At 34.1% G+C, this 15,932-nt stretch overlaps 1 protein-coding gene across 1 annotated transcript in view; it reads right to left on the bottom strand.

The window, feature by feature from the left end:
• The window catches only part of LOC106471919 (condensin-2 complex subunit H2-like), a 35,724-nt gene extending 30,464 nt beyond the window's left edge, over window positions 1–5,260 (bottom strand). The window contains exon 1 of the mRNA XM_022401462.1: window positions 5,171–5,260. The gene's annotated coding sequence lies outside the window, so the exon portion shown is untranslated. The remainder of the gene's footprint in view (window positions 1–5,170) is intronic.
• Between the last annotated feature and the right edge of the window lie 10,672 nt (window positions 5,261–15,932).

Genomic DNA, 15,932 nt, shown 5'->3' with positions numbered 1-15,932 from the left:
AACCAATACAGCCTTCCAGACAACCTGGGAGTTTCCTTAAATTCAAGCCCCAAGTTCCTTTGTTGTCCTTAAATTTTTTTGCCATCCTTTCTTCTTTTTTAAAGAACATGTTTGTCTTGAATTAAAAAAACATTAATTTTTTCAAATATCCTTGACCTGTCCCACATCACCTTTTAACTCGTTGTTCCAATTCACTAGTGATAAAACTTGTATCATGGACTCAAAATTGGCTTTCTCAAAATAAGAAACTAAAATGGCATTTTCTTTCATATCAACATGAAGTAAGATATACTAACAAGTATGCAATGATCACTCTTCCCCAAAGGTCTATTCATTTCAGTTCTGGCAATTGTATCCTCATTACTGGTTTTAAAACAATAAATTGCTTCCATCCTGACCATTTGATACAGAAAACAATCTTGAATCACTTAAAGAAATCTTTCTTCTTCACAATCCTGATTAATATTTACAAAACCATTTTCCTACAATCACTGCATTCATATTCTTATTAGTGAAAACTATAATATCATTATACACTTTCTCATTGACCTCATGTCTGATCAAGTGGCCTAGAACAAAAGCTGGGCAATTAACTTATTAATCAAGTATTGTTTAGTGTCACAAAATTACCGGTTAATTCGAATTACAATTTAATGTCATGAAAATAATTAACTAATCAAAATTAGTGTTTCTGATTATTACAACTATTCAAATAATCAAAATATTGCCCTTATGATTTATCATTATGTTCAAGGTTGTTCAGCTTTATCAATTAGTATCATAACTCATGAAAATAATTACTATTATTTTTTATTACTACAACTATCCAAGTCTCATGGAAGAATAATCAATTAATTGGATATAATCAATGAAGGGAGTCGGAAACTTATTGATTAGCAAATTCCAATAAATTGCAATGCTCTACTTATAACACTTGCAAATTAAAACCTTCCACCCTCTGATTGTAACCTATAAACATTGACTACATTTATCATGTCTAATCCTAACAGGCTGCAGCTCATCCTTTATAAACAAAGCCATCTTACACCCTGTTATAAATTAGTCTTTCACTATTAAATATCTTAAAATTTGGAATTTCCAAATAATTCCAATTATTAATATTATCCAACTCATACCACAATCTTTCATTTCAACAAGAACAATGAACTCACCTATTTTATTTTCTACTTCTAACATTATAATAATAGTAATTCTTGAATTTGCTATGCTTATCTTTAAAAACATTTTAAATTATTATGTTCCAATTCTCCTATCTTCAACCTTTTCATTGCCCTAACTATCCTTTCAATTTGCTAATGTTCAATTTTTTAACCTCCATCACTAATGTACTGGTCATCAAAATACGTAAATGTCATATGGCAAAACCATGCCATTTTATGATAAACATTATGTACAACTGTAATGGACTACAACCAGGGTTAAACAAAATCAAATTTATTAAAATACAACAGAAATCCACAATAAAACTTTCACACAACTAGAGTTCAATTTTTATCACTAACAACAACAAAAAAAAAAAACTAAGTAAACCTGTGCTTGGCCAGTACTAGGTACAAATGTTAATAAAAAATACAAAATATTTCTCATGTTATTAATTTCAATAAATATCAGAGGGATTAAGATAAATAACCAGAGAAAGAAAGAAAGATAAACATCTAATTCACCAAAGAATAATACGTTTCAAAATTAAACTTCTCAATATCAAGCAATAATTAACATTAATTCTTTCTAACTATATTTCATGAAATAACTCATTTTTAAGATCAAGAAAGGCTTTTTATTTAGTGGCTGGACCACAAGTTCATATCTCATGTGACTAGCTATTACCATAAGGCTACATAATCTTTCACAACATTAATATCTGTATGTCACCAATAAGGAAAGCTTACATCAGTTTCATGATACATACATACTCATAATCAATGTGTACTAAATAGAAGGTGAGTTAGCACTTTAATATAAGTTCATAACTGAATTAAACAAAAAAAAAGTAATAATAAACGAATGGCAAACAAAACCATAAAATAAAAGAAAGTTCACTATCTTAAAAGGAAACAAATCATAAAAGTTTTCCCCTATAATTTCTTAAGTTTTCTTAACTTTTCTGTGAATAACTTCAAAGATTAAGATTTTATAGAAAAATAAAACTGCTGCTACAGAACTACAATATCTGATAATAGAAAAACCTCATCTTGCCTAATTTGTGATATTAGTTATGACTGAACTTAATAGATTCTATAATGGGTCAAACATCTGATTTTGCCACGTACACTGCTTGATGAAAGGCCAAGAAAAAATTACAGGTAGGTAACATTTTCCTATACTGAAAATGTATTTCTGCTAGATACTTACCTCACAAAATAGCTTTTCTCATCTAGCACTGAAGACAATAGGTATAGTAATTCCTGTCCTTGGTAGGAGAATATCTTGTCATACACAAGTGGTAAAATATGCTTTTTCACTACAACCAGCACCAGATCCACCAAGAACTGACATCCAGCTGACAATAGGAAGAGGGACCACAAACCTGGGGTGCATCTCTGGTCCAAAACAATGCAGCAGTGGCTATTTCTCCTCCAATCTGTGGTAGGAAGGATACTAGCCAGCACACATGTGGGGTCTTACTTAGCTGGACCATTTCCAACCAACCAGGAATGTACATCTGGAGGGTCATAGGAAGGAGGAACATTTCAGCCTGTGGGGCAAACTGCAATTATAGATATATAAGCATTCGTTACATAGCAGAGTGCTTCATCAAAAACCTGACAGCACCTGGAATTGTAAATCAGGTCTGCAGAAGGAAGGGCATCACACTATCTACACAATACTAACTGTGACCGGGCCATCTCCAACCAAAATCAGACCCATCGGGAATGTACATCCAGAGGATGGTAAGAAGAAGGAATGCCAGTGGGAAAAAATATAGACAGGAATATGGTGTAGTGCTACAACCAAAACCTGGCAACATCTGGACTTGTAAGTCAGGTACACGATAGGAAGTGCTATATGGCAGCAACACCTGCAGAATGCCACCGCCCTACTCTCAACTGAGTGGTATGATTCATCAATCAGAAGGACAGACCTCCATGGTCCACCACTACAGCAGGTAGGAACTGATAAGTGATAAGGACTCCCATACTCCATTAGAAGAAAGAGAGAAAAAAAACACGTTGGAGAGTCCAGAGGATGGCATCACCACACAGCTCAACGGGTGACCTCGACATCGCATTTTGAAAAATAGAGCTACCATGTCGACAGAGTCCATCAACCAAAACTAGGAAGCATCTGGAATTGTACATCAGGTCTGCAGAAGGAAGACTCAATGCAGCAATCTGTCTGATTTACTCATGTTAGTCTGTGAGGGTACGGCCCAGGACAAACATACTAATGAAGCAAAAAAAAACCTATGGAACACCCCATCTCTACAATGTGCATAACCCAAACCTGCAACATAATTGTTTAGTCATAGATAACAATAAAACAGAGACCCACAAACTACACCTGATGGTATCTGGAATTGTACATCAGGTCTGCAGTAGGAAGGGCTCTAATGTAATTGACATCAACAATAGTCGCAGGATGAACAGTGCAGATTTTCAAAAAAAAACCTGGTCAAGCACCCCTTGCCACAGAGTGGGATCCACAATACAATAGCAAAAAGGCCCCTGAAATGTTGAAAAGAAAAAAAAAACTTTCACAATACCAAAACGTGAAACCTTAAATAAAAAGTAAAGAAAAACTAAGTCAGTAGTGAAATGGAAAACACTGACAATCTGCAAGCAAAAACCAGTACATCTCTATAGTACTACTGCCAATCAAGAAGTGATTAACGAGTGCATATGTGAAGAGAACGCTGGTTGCAATAGGAGTAGTGTCACACTCCTATTGGTGGAGAGGTGCTGCATGATCATTTACACGTGGTTATGCAGAAGTGAGAGGTGGAAGGCTAGTGGCAGGCATTGAAATTTGACACCAATTGAAGGCAGTGCTACTCGAAAAAAGCTATTTTGTGAGCGAAAGTAAGATATCGTTTTGGAAGTCTTGTTTCCACTTCTAAGTTCTAATGTACAGTTTACTAGTTCTTGCAAACCACTAAGAATATTGATAATTCCCTGACTTAGTACCTTTTAAACTCTTAGTTAAGAACTGCACTCTGTCAAACCACAAGAGAGAGAAATTTGTACTTTAGATAGCTTAGATAATTCTTCATTCACAGCAAACAGCAAAATGTACATGAATGGGATTCTACCATTTTCTGTATTCCATCTTTCGAGCTACCAATACTACTTTATTCCTATGTATTTAAGATTTTAAAAACTTTAATCTGATTTGCAGAAAATTATACATATTACACACTAAAGTCAATAAAAAAAATTATAATTACCTGTTATGCTATTTGGTGAATGATTGTTTCTCCGATTTTTTGGAAACTAATACCATTACTACAGCATTAGCCTACTGTCAGTGTTGTGTTTGTCTAATAATATTAATAGTAGTTGACTGTCACTATGTTTATATATAATACTAATAATATCAACAATTATAATGTTACTATATTTATACATAAAACTTTAAGTTAACTCTGACTTGTGCTATACAACTATAACTGTGTCAGAATGTGTATAGTAATACTAATACTAGTGATAGTATTAATTATTATAGTATTAGTATCGATACTGATAACATGAGTACTCATATTACTTACTGAGTTATAATGATGATACTTATATTAACAACTAAAAATCAATGTGAAACTGTCAGTGTCACTAAGTTATAACTTATACCACTGTTAGTGTTAGTGTTCAAGTTTCGGGAAATTTCACCCTTCATCAGTAGCCCTGAGCAAGGTTAAATCGAAAAAATTAGATGAATCTTCATAAGTTCATGTTTGGTCACTATATGAGTAAGATACATATTAAAGATATTTAACATTATTTGTTTAACTGTTAATTAATTATTAAGCCTTACAAACGTAACGACAACGTTTAGCCTAGGCTAACCGCTATTGAATCATATAAATTACGTGTTCTGATGTTTATCCAAACAAAACTCCTCTTTACACTTGAAGGACGTTCACACAAATATTAAGCTTGTAAAAATCAAAAATTCATCTTCAAGAATCACCAAAAACTGAAAAAAAAATACTTACCAAATAATCAATTAACATGACACAGCTGCGAAATATTTGATTTGAACCGACCACGCGCCATTTTTCAGTCGTAACAATTACGCGCGCTATTGAAGGATACAAAACGTACCCGGATAAAAATACGGTTTGTTTAAAAACATTCCCCTTATGCTAAGGTTTCGGATGTTGCTGGATGTGAGGAGTGATACATCTGCTTTACAAAATAATTTAGATTATTTGGTGGGTTGGGTGAATAAATGGCATATGGCTTTTATTTATAATAAATGCAATGTAATACGCGTGGGATTATTACAATTTGAATTATGAAGATAGTTTTGATGGGAATAACCATAACACTGTTATCGAAAAAGAATCTTGGAATTCTCGTTGAACAGTCTCTTAAACCATCCCAGCAAAGTATTGTTGCTAGTGGCAGTGCAAATAGTATTTTAGGTTGTATCTACAGAAATATCAAATACAAGTCTAAAGAGGTTACACTTTCATTGTGTAGGTACCGATTTAGGCTAAATTTGCAGTATTGTGTTCAATTTGGGTTAATTTATATATGAAGGATATTGAATTGTTGAAAGTGGTTCAGAGGAGGGCAACTAGAATGATATCTGGGATAGAAAAGTTGTCATACTTGGACAGGTTAAGATCTCTGTAATTATTTTCTCTTTAAATTCGAATAATTAGCTGGTTACTATTATTAAGAAGAAAGTTACACAATGAGTTCTCTGTGCTCTTCTCACCAAGGGTATCGAAACCCGATTTTTTTAGAAGAGTTAGAGGAGTTCTGATTAAAGTGGTTAAGGTTGTTAAGGGAATTGATAATGTTGATGCATCATTTGCTTTTTGTACTTAATGGTGAGACTGGAAGGAACATAAATACAAATTTTATGAGGGTATGAGTCATTTTCAACTAAGAAGGCTTTATTTTTTTCATAGTGTGGTTGACTTTTGGAATTGGTTTTCTTCAGATGTGGTGGATACAGTTAATGTAAGTAAAGGGAAGGCTTGATAAATATTTGAATAATAAAGTCTGGCTTTGATGTTTTATTTTTATTTTATAGTTTAATATAGTGGATGGGACAACCTAGATAGACCAGCAGATCCCTTGTTGTCCATACATTATTTTTAAAATGGTGGCCACAATAAACACAGTTTGTTTGCAAACATGTCTCTTCTTATACGCTGAAAATGAAGGCCACCATTAGCACAGTTTCTGAAAATATACCCATTATCATAGACTGAAAATAATGGTTACATCACAATTATCTTGTTCTCAAAAAACCCCGAAAAAGTATCAAATAAGCACTTTGCTCCAGAAATCTTCACAAACACATACATATAATGTTATAACATGTCCTTTCGTTGAGCAGGTTTTTAAAAATTGTTTGTCAAAAATAGTACGAAGTCCACTCCACATAATTATAACAAACTAACTTATTTATTTCTTAAGTTTTACTACAAGCTAATATAATTGTACACAATTGAACTTATAGACCTAAGTTCACAAACAACGTTTTCATATTCTACAGAAATTTCCTCAGTAATGGTACTACGTCTAATGTACAAATATATTTACTTATATAATTGCACAGCTAATCGTTTTAGTAACTGAATATATGCGATGATTAACATTATCTGAATACTTCGCTAACATTCAATCATTGAAAGAACAGAGAAATTGATTCAATGCTTCACTGATTCTGGTATTTATGATGCATCCTTGGTTATAGATATTTCATAATGTCACTTGATAATATAATTTGCCAACATTCTAGATATTGTAGGGCTACTTTTATAAACGTTCCAAATCTAGCGTCATTCTCATGTTTGCAGCTCCCTCTAACAAACAACTAAATTTAAACATTGAAGACATGGATTGTGAAGTCCCTTGGATAATTATAAAACAAAAATAAAACAATACATTAAACTTTCCATTCACCAAGTCTTTTGGATAGATTTCTCTTCCGAAGCTCTTGGTATGCAGTTAAGGTGACCTATTATCTCTTATCATCACTGGCTGTCCTGTGAATTTATAATTGCTCCATCTGCGATGACCCTCTGGAAATAGTCTCGACAAGAACCCTGAGTTCATCATCAGGTTGAATTTCCACATGCGATTTCTTCTCTGGAGTTACTCATTTGGCCATTCTCTTACTGATATGCTTCCAAAAACGATTATGGTGAATTTCTTTGGCTTGAAATCGTCTATCTTTCAGGATTCTGTAAACCACATCATTGATTCTTTTCAGTACAACATGTGGTCCTTCTTAACTCCTGCTTAACTTTGGAGTTTGTCATTTCTTACAGCAGGGATTGCACAGTAATATCATGTCATCTCAAAGGAATCCCTTTTTTTTGTCAAAATTAAAATCATAGTCACTGTTTATCTTTTATCATTAGATAAGTGTTTTTCAGTATGTCATCAATGGTGTTCCTTACTTTTACTACATGTTCTGTTCAATAACTCATAAGTAGTAGTGGAATATCTTGATCATACATTTTCTAATGTTCATCCACATAAAAGACTAATTGATTTTTAACAAAATGTATGGTTGCATCTCTTTAACATGCTACCAGAAGGTTGTTGTTCTAGAATTTTTATTCAAAGTTCTATCTCTGATGTGAGTGAAGTTCCATACGTATGCCAAGTCTTGAAATTAAAATTTTGATGAATTGTCTCATCAGAGTTTCTGCTTAGAACCAGCATATGGTTCTGGTAATTTAGTGAAATACTCACTCACTACCATAATATATTTATTTTCAAGGCGATGTTACTCTATGGCAGATGACCAAGTACATTAACAGCAATTCTCTCAGCTGGTGCACCAACATTGTACTGTAGTAGCTGCCCATGCTGTTTCTTTCATGGACCTTTATGTTCACAGTATAGTTCATACATTTTATACAAATTCTCTACAGATCCCCATCACCCAACCCTATAGTGTCCAGTCAATGGAATGTTTTGAAGATGATGGAGTGCTTCAGAATGTAGATACTGTGGAAGTACCAACATTAGTCATTGTTTCTGTCCAATGATATCTTCCCATTTCTGACCTAAAAAGTCCTCTTGTAAGCATAATAAATTTACCAGGAGGAATTTTCTGCGATATTACTGTTTAACTGAATAATTGTTTTCAAAATCATATCTTTTGCTTCAGTTGATTGTTAGGCCACATTAGTTCTTCATCATCACTTATGGATATAACATCTTCAATTATACTCTGTTGTACTTCAAGTTGGTTGTTTTCACTATCTTGTTCCTCTTTCTTTTCAGTGTTTACACTTTTCATGAATACATTGTCTTTAGGATAATGCATCAGTGCTTCCTTGGTTCCAGCCAATGCAACTTATAATATTAAAGTCATACCCCTGAAATTTCTTGACCCATCCTGATATCTGGCCTTCTGAATTACGAAAACCTAACACTCACTTGCAGCATTATCTGTCTGAAGTGTCATCTTTGTCAATATAGATAATGATGGAAATGACTTATGGCTCAAACAACATTCAGTAGCTCTTTTAAGGTTCTACGATATCTCCTTTCTGCAGCACTCACTGCCTTGCTATAGTAGGCAACAACATGTTATTTTCCATGTTGTACTCGTGATAAAAGTGCTCACATTATAAAATCTCTGGCATCTGTCCCTAAATTGAGTGGATCTTTAAAAGTTGGACATGCTAATAGAAGAGTAGAGGTCAATTCTTTTTACAGTTTATTAAATGCTTGTTCACTATCAGCAATACAACAACACTTGTTTGGCTATCCAAGTAATTTGTTTAGAAGATGACCTATATATTAGAGAATAATTTTTTACAAAATGGCGATAGTTAGAACATAATTTAAGAAATCCTCTCACCTCACACAGATTAGCTGGTGCTGGTCCTTTCTGTACAGAGTAAACCCAAGAGTCTCACCAATTCTCACTTCTTGGGATTTAGTCTAAGATTCTTTTTGCTCAACTGATCCAGAACTTTCCCTAGCCCATCATAAGCATTATCAAAGATCTTTTCATGTGCGATTATATCATTCAAGTAGGCGAGAACAATGTTCCAGGGCAGTTGAGACACATCACACTCCATTAATCACTGAAATACAGCAACTGCATTATATAATCCTAATACTAATGCAATATATTGGCACAATTCATTTCCTACAGTAAAGGGTGCCCTCTCTCTACCTACTTTGTCAACTTGCTCTTGCCAATATCCAATCTTAAGACCCAATATTGAAAATCATTTTGATCCAGACAGAGTATATGAAATAGAGTTAATTCTTGGCAGTATGTAGGCATACTTATTTGTGACTTCATTCACCACCTGGTAGTCCACAGAGAACCTTGTGGATCCATCATTCTTCTTCACAAATACAATATGTATCAACCACAGAGTAGCCTCAGCCTATTTTTCAAGTGGGAATTATTTGGCTAACTGGTGTATTGGGACTGCATCTCCAGTATCAGTCATGTGAGATATTTTACTTGTTTGACATGAGTCATGAGGTCCACAAGAGAAGGTTTCTTGATACTCCATGAGCAAGTTATGTAATCATTGACATTGATCAGCTGTCAGATATGGTTCTTGTAAATGAGGTGGTAAGCTGCCTTTATGTAAAGATTTGACAACAGATCTCTTACATCTTTCTTCAAAGGTGGCTACTTCTGATGTTCTTTGAAGTAGAAAAATAATTCTTGTATAGCCTCACATCTGTAAATGCCCCATCCAGAATTGATTCGAAATTTATGCTTTGTTATGTTTTATGAGCATAATGATGACATATTTAATCTTGAAATCCATGACAGTTCTTCCAACCATTAATCCTTCTATTACACCCTAATCACTAGATGTAACTTTATTCCTGATGACTCTAGGTATTAGTACTTCACCTTTTTGTGGTACAAAAACTGTTCTCCTTGTTGTCACTGTAAGGTCATTATCTAGTGTAGTTATTGTCATGTAGTGAACATCGATGTCTTGGTCATATACTATTGAAGATAGCTTAACTCACATCTATGCCTCCACTTAAGTTAGTTCCTCGATGTCAATTATCCATACATCATGTCGTTGAAAGAATATTCCTACAGTAAGGTTAACTTCCAGCTTTCTTCTTGCTGGAATATTATGTTTACTAGCTGTTTGCATCAACCCATTTTCTTTCAGTGTTGTTTGAGGCATTTTCCATCTTTCATTACCAATAAGAGTTGAACTATTGTAGTTGTAGAAACACTGTCGACCAACCTACTACAAGGCTTCCCATCAACAAACCTTTGAATTAGTGGACTGATTTCTTTAAACGATGAACTTCTTATCTCATTTGGGGCAAATCTGTTTCATCAGATGAACTATTTTTCTTGTGGGGTTTTCTCTCCAACCTCTGTAGCTAGTTGTCTAAATAATACTCTTACTTCTACTAGAACTAGACTATCATCAGAGGAAGTTGATGTTTCAATACTACTCAATCTGACGATCATGTAACTCCTAGATGCTGTCTTTAATGGATTCTATTTCTATGACCAGGCACAAGGTTTCCTTTAGATATGTTCATCTACTTTGCTTGAGCTTAATTCTTATATCCTCATCTTATAAATTTGTCATGTGCCAACAAATACATAATTTCACGTGGAGCATCTAGGTAAAATAACTGGGCAAGACTTTTCAAGTACATTACAAGTTTTTTATTTCTTCCCTACTCTATTTTGGAACTTTGTTCTGGATACTTACTTCTGATGTGTCACTGTAAACATGTTAAATAAGGCAGCTACCAAAGCTTTATAGTTGTTATAGCTCTCAGCTGAAAGGTTACTTAATATCATTTAAGCTTGTCTTTTTGAATTGTCAGCAAGATTATATTTGTCCACTATTCCCTAAGTTCATTTTGGAAATTATTTTGAATTGAGCCTGATATACCTCCCATTGTAATCCATTGGCTTCTCGATTGGGTGATCTTTGTGAATTGTGCAACTAAATTCTGGAACTGTATTTGGTTGTGACATGGCTGGATTTAGCCAAGAACGTCTTGCAGAAGTGCTAATAGGCATAGACCAAATAGGTTCTCCTATTCCATATTTAATAATAAAGGGTGTTTTGGGTTGGAACTCTTGTGTGGATGCAGAAAAAGGCATGGCTGGTTTATAATAGGCATTTGTCAATTCTTTTTGCAAATGTTTTATTCTGTCATTGTATTTTTCTCTACTTTTTCAATTTTATTATTACAGCATTTCTGAGCTTTGTTGATGTCTTTTGGTACTTTAGTTTTGTATATAAGCCTTCCTGTACTTCTTTGATGTCCTTCTGCATTTCCTCAAACTTCTTGTAATCCCTGTGTTTGTCACAAATAGTTTTGTGGATCTTCAATCAGACATTTTTTTTCATTCTTCCTTAAATATTATGTCTGTTTCTTCTAATTTTCTGTTTCATTCTTCTTGTATTTTAATTTTCTTTCTTGTTTTTTATTTTTTTTTCTCAAAATTTTGTCTTCTTCCTTTAATTTTCTTTCTCTTTTTTCTTGGCTTTCTTTTAAATGTTTCATCTTTTATAGTAAAGCTTGGATCTTACTTGTCAATCTGATTGTCACGTTGAAATTAGATTAGATCAGATTATGTTTTGTTTTCAGCATAATAATTCCACTTTTGTAATGTACTCTTTTATTGAATGGATTCTTTTAAATTATTTGTTGGAAACAGTGTGAAGTCCCGTTCACGTTACTATAACAAGTTAGCTTATTTCGCATTCAACATTTACTACATACTACTGTAACAACTGTTCTTGCAGTCCAAAGTTCACAAATAACATTTTTACTTTCAACAGAAATTTACTTGCTAATGGTACTCTGACTAACGTAGAAATAAACTTATTTGTAGAATTTCATAGCTAATCGATCGAGTAATTGAATGTATGCAATAGCTAACAATGACCGTAATACTTGACTAACTTCTCAATTTTTAAACAAACTGAAAAAAATGACTAAATGCTTCACTAATTCTCGAATTTGTAATCTATTACTGATTTTAGATATTTTTCAAAGTTTTTAGATCATTAACATTCATAAACGTTTTAGGTTTTAGGACTACCTTTATTTTATGTTCTAAATCTAGCGTCATCATCTGTTTAACAAAAACGAAAGTAAAACATTGAAAATACTGCTCACAATAATATCTAAATATGATTTTCCCCTGTCTGTTTGTCTGTCTGGTGTCACAAGTGTTGTGAGAAACTGGTTGAACCAATTTTGATGAACTCACGTGGATTCTCATTGTCAAAGCCCAAGTTTAATGCTTGAATGTGATGTACATGCATATCATATGTTTTCTACTCACTTTAGTGATTAGAAGATTTTAAATTTTTCACTTATTTATTTTTGTTGTTGTAATGGTGGCAATACTTGGTACAGAAAAATCATTCAAATTACCTTATTCTAGTTACTTACTTTCTATGTTTTCTATAGTAAATGATGTTTCTTCTACCTGAAAGGATATAGCTCAACAAGGGAAGAAGGTCTGATCTGGTTTTGTTATTGTGGATGATTGGTTATTCAGTTAGATGCTGTAATGTCCTTATACATACAGTAAGCAAAGGGAAAGTGACCAATGTTAGTAGTAACACTGAGGTTGCATCTATCTCACCACACCCAAGAGCAAATATTAGGCTACTAACACATGTGAGGGTACTGGTTGACAATTGTGCTGACAATATGGACACAACAAAATGAAAGCAACTCAGTGACTTGTTGGATGAATATGCTGATATGTTTGTAAGACCAGATGACAGGCTGACTCAGCACCATATTCAAATAGTTGTCACACATCCAATAAAGCAATTGCCATGTCAACTTCATTGGAGCTCTAGGAAAGCAGCAAGTGTTGAAATACAGTATATGTTGTGGAATGGAGTCATACAGCCTTCATAATGTGCTTAGCCATCTCCAGTAATGATTGTCAGGTAGAAAACAGATACTCCAAGGTTTTTGCATGGACTTCTGATGGGTTAACACAGTAACTTGCATTGATGCCTTCTCTTTACTGCAACAGAATATCTAGATACCTTCAACCTGGCATGTGTACTGCCAATTTAAGCTGGATAACAAAAACAGAGCTACGAATGTTTTTAGCTCGAAAGATTATTTTATGAACTCTGCACCATGCCATTCAATCTCTGTAATGTATTAACCACTTTTGTGAAACTGGGGGGAACTTACAGTCAAGAGTCTGCAGTGGTAGGGTTACCAGGTCTATGAAAATGATACTTTGGTGGTTGGCTGCACTTTTGAGTCCACATTTTCGAACTTGGTGCTCCAATGCATATGAAAGTCAGGCTTGAAACAGAAACCAAGGAAATCTTTAATCAAGTGAACAGAAGTGGAATTTCTTGGTCACATTGTGGGAAATGGTAGAGTCTTGATGGCTCACCTAAGGTAGCCATGGTAAACAATTGGGCTTGAACTGTAATGAAGCAAGAAGTTTACAGTTTCCTTGTTTTTGAACCATAACACCAATACTTTGTGGCCAACTTTTCGAAGATAGTAACACCATTGTTGGCTCTTATGAAAGTGGAAGTCACTTTGGAATGAGTGAGGAATGTGATGAGGCATTCCAATCCTAAAGCTTGCTTTAGTAATTTCTCCAGTGCTAGCCTATTCTCGTCGGGATTGTCAGATTATTTTGAACAATGACACCAGTGACAATAGAGTTGGAGCAATATTTTCATACCAGAAGAATAAAGTAGAAAGTGTAATTGCATATACTAGTTGTCTGATCATGCTTCACAATGCAGATACTATACAACAAAGAAAGAGCTACTTGTTGTTGTTGACTTTGTAAAGCATTATCACCACTACCTGTATGGAAAGTAATTAACTATCCAGGTGAATCATTCTTCACTGAAGTAGTTAGTAAACTTTAAAAATCCAGAATGGATGAAAACATGTTGGATAATAGTGTTTCAAGAATATCACCCAGTCATCTTTCACCACGTAACATGGATAAAATATCTCAGTTCATGGTGAGGCCTGTCAGTTCATAGAATGTCCTGATCCTGAACAACTTGTGGGAGATGAAACCATGGCAATTTTAGCCATAAAAATCCTGGCCATTAAGCAGACGACTCCACTGAGGAATGGATGCTGAAGTTACTGCTTCAGGAGCTCTAGCAAAAGCAAGTAAAGGACGCTTACTTATTGTGAGAACTCCTTGTTGTATATCAAAGTCAAATCCAGCAAGGACTATTAGAAGAGTGTAGCATGGTCACACATTATCTGTGGCACCTGTACGAGCAGTTGTAAGCGTAAGAGAATGTTGTATCATTACTACCAGCCTAAAAAGTATAGTAGTCCAATAGTGCTGCAGCTTGTGGTCCTCAGAGTGTAATGGACACTATTGATGGAGCAGATATTCTATAGAAATAATATTTATTTGGAAATACCAGGAATGCACAGTCAGTGGTAATATCACACAGATCATCAGTTCAACGAGATTTACATGAAAATAAGATCTCCCTAGTGGAATGGTGGTATTTCTGTGGATTTACAATGCTAGAAACCAGATTTTGATACCTGTGGTGGGCATAGCACAGACAGCACATTGTGTAGCTTTGTGCTTTACTTCAAACAAATGAAAATAAGAAATGAATCAGAGTTTTTTTAAAATGGAAAACATACAACATTCATTAATACAAAAATATTTACATATGACAAAGATTTTATCACACTTAACATTTCTAGCCTTTGTACTGTACTTAAAGAAAACTTTTACTGAAACTTAAAACTCAGTTAAATTGTTTTGTTGTGTCAGAAACTCGATTGCTTCAGGCCCGGCATGGCCAGGTGGTTATGGCGCTCGACTCGCAATCTGAGGGTCGCAGTGTATAACTTGCCCTGTAAGATAGTGTAACATAGGTTTTGTATTTTAAATACGAGGTTTATTGTTGCTTTTTGGAAAGGTTGAGTCAAGAGCTAATTTTCTATGTTACATTTTAACTTGAGGACACTCTCTGCTTGTGGTTCTTTTACTTTTTATCTACAAGCCTAAGTTACTGGTGGGAGCACATGCACTAACGAGAACACATTATTTAATAGTCTTTGCTATTCTTGCTAGCCATACATCATCTTTTTTGTTTTTAATACACAAATAGACACACAATCACTTGCCTTGTATTGTGTCATAATGCTTTTCTATTATTTTGGAAACTGTCAAGATTTAAATTAAAAATTAGTTCATTGTGTAAATCTGCAGGTCCTGTCTCATTCTATGTGACCCAAATATCACATCAATTGGAAAACATCCGACTACGAGATCCATAAATCTCCATTTTTTTCAGGTCAGACTTTTATGCTTTGCTGGGAATTTTCGAGGTACCAAAGCTCTTTCAAGTTTGACTTTTAATATTTTTAACCTATAAGTTATATGTCACTGGACTGTAAAGCATATATAGTTACTGTGAGTAGTGATTAGGCATGCTACTATTAATGTTTAACATACAATATAGTTAATCCTATTTTTTTAGCCAGCCTTACCCTAGATAATTCACTAGTTCAATGCAAACTGAGACATCCAATATGCCTAAATGAATTATTTTAGCACTCCATTGTTTGCAAAGTATGATTATTAAGGGTCTAGGCACAGGTCCTGATGACTTGCGCCTTGATAATAAAAAGAATGAGCTAGTCATGGGCCTAAAGCTGTGCCACCAATAAAATAATGATGATGATAGTATACTTATTAATCATAATACCAGCATATTGTTATATCGGTCATAGGACAAGCTAGTAGCCCTCAATATG

Source organism: Limulus polyphemus, unplaced genomic scaffold (genome assembly GCF_000517525.1).
Source record: "Limulus polyphemus unplaced genomic scaffold, Limulus_polyphemus-2.1.2 Scaffold116, whole genome shotgun sequence".
Lineage (NCBI taxonomy): Eukaryota > Metazoa > Arthropoda > Merostomata > Xiphosura > Limulidae > Limulus > Limulus polyphemus.
The sequence above is the reverse complement of the archived record's forward strand: the minus strand, read 5'-3'. Positions and strand labels throughout refer to the sequence as shown.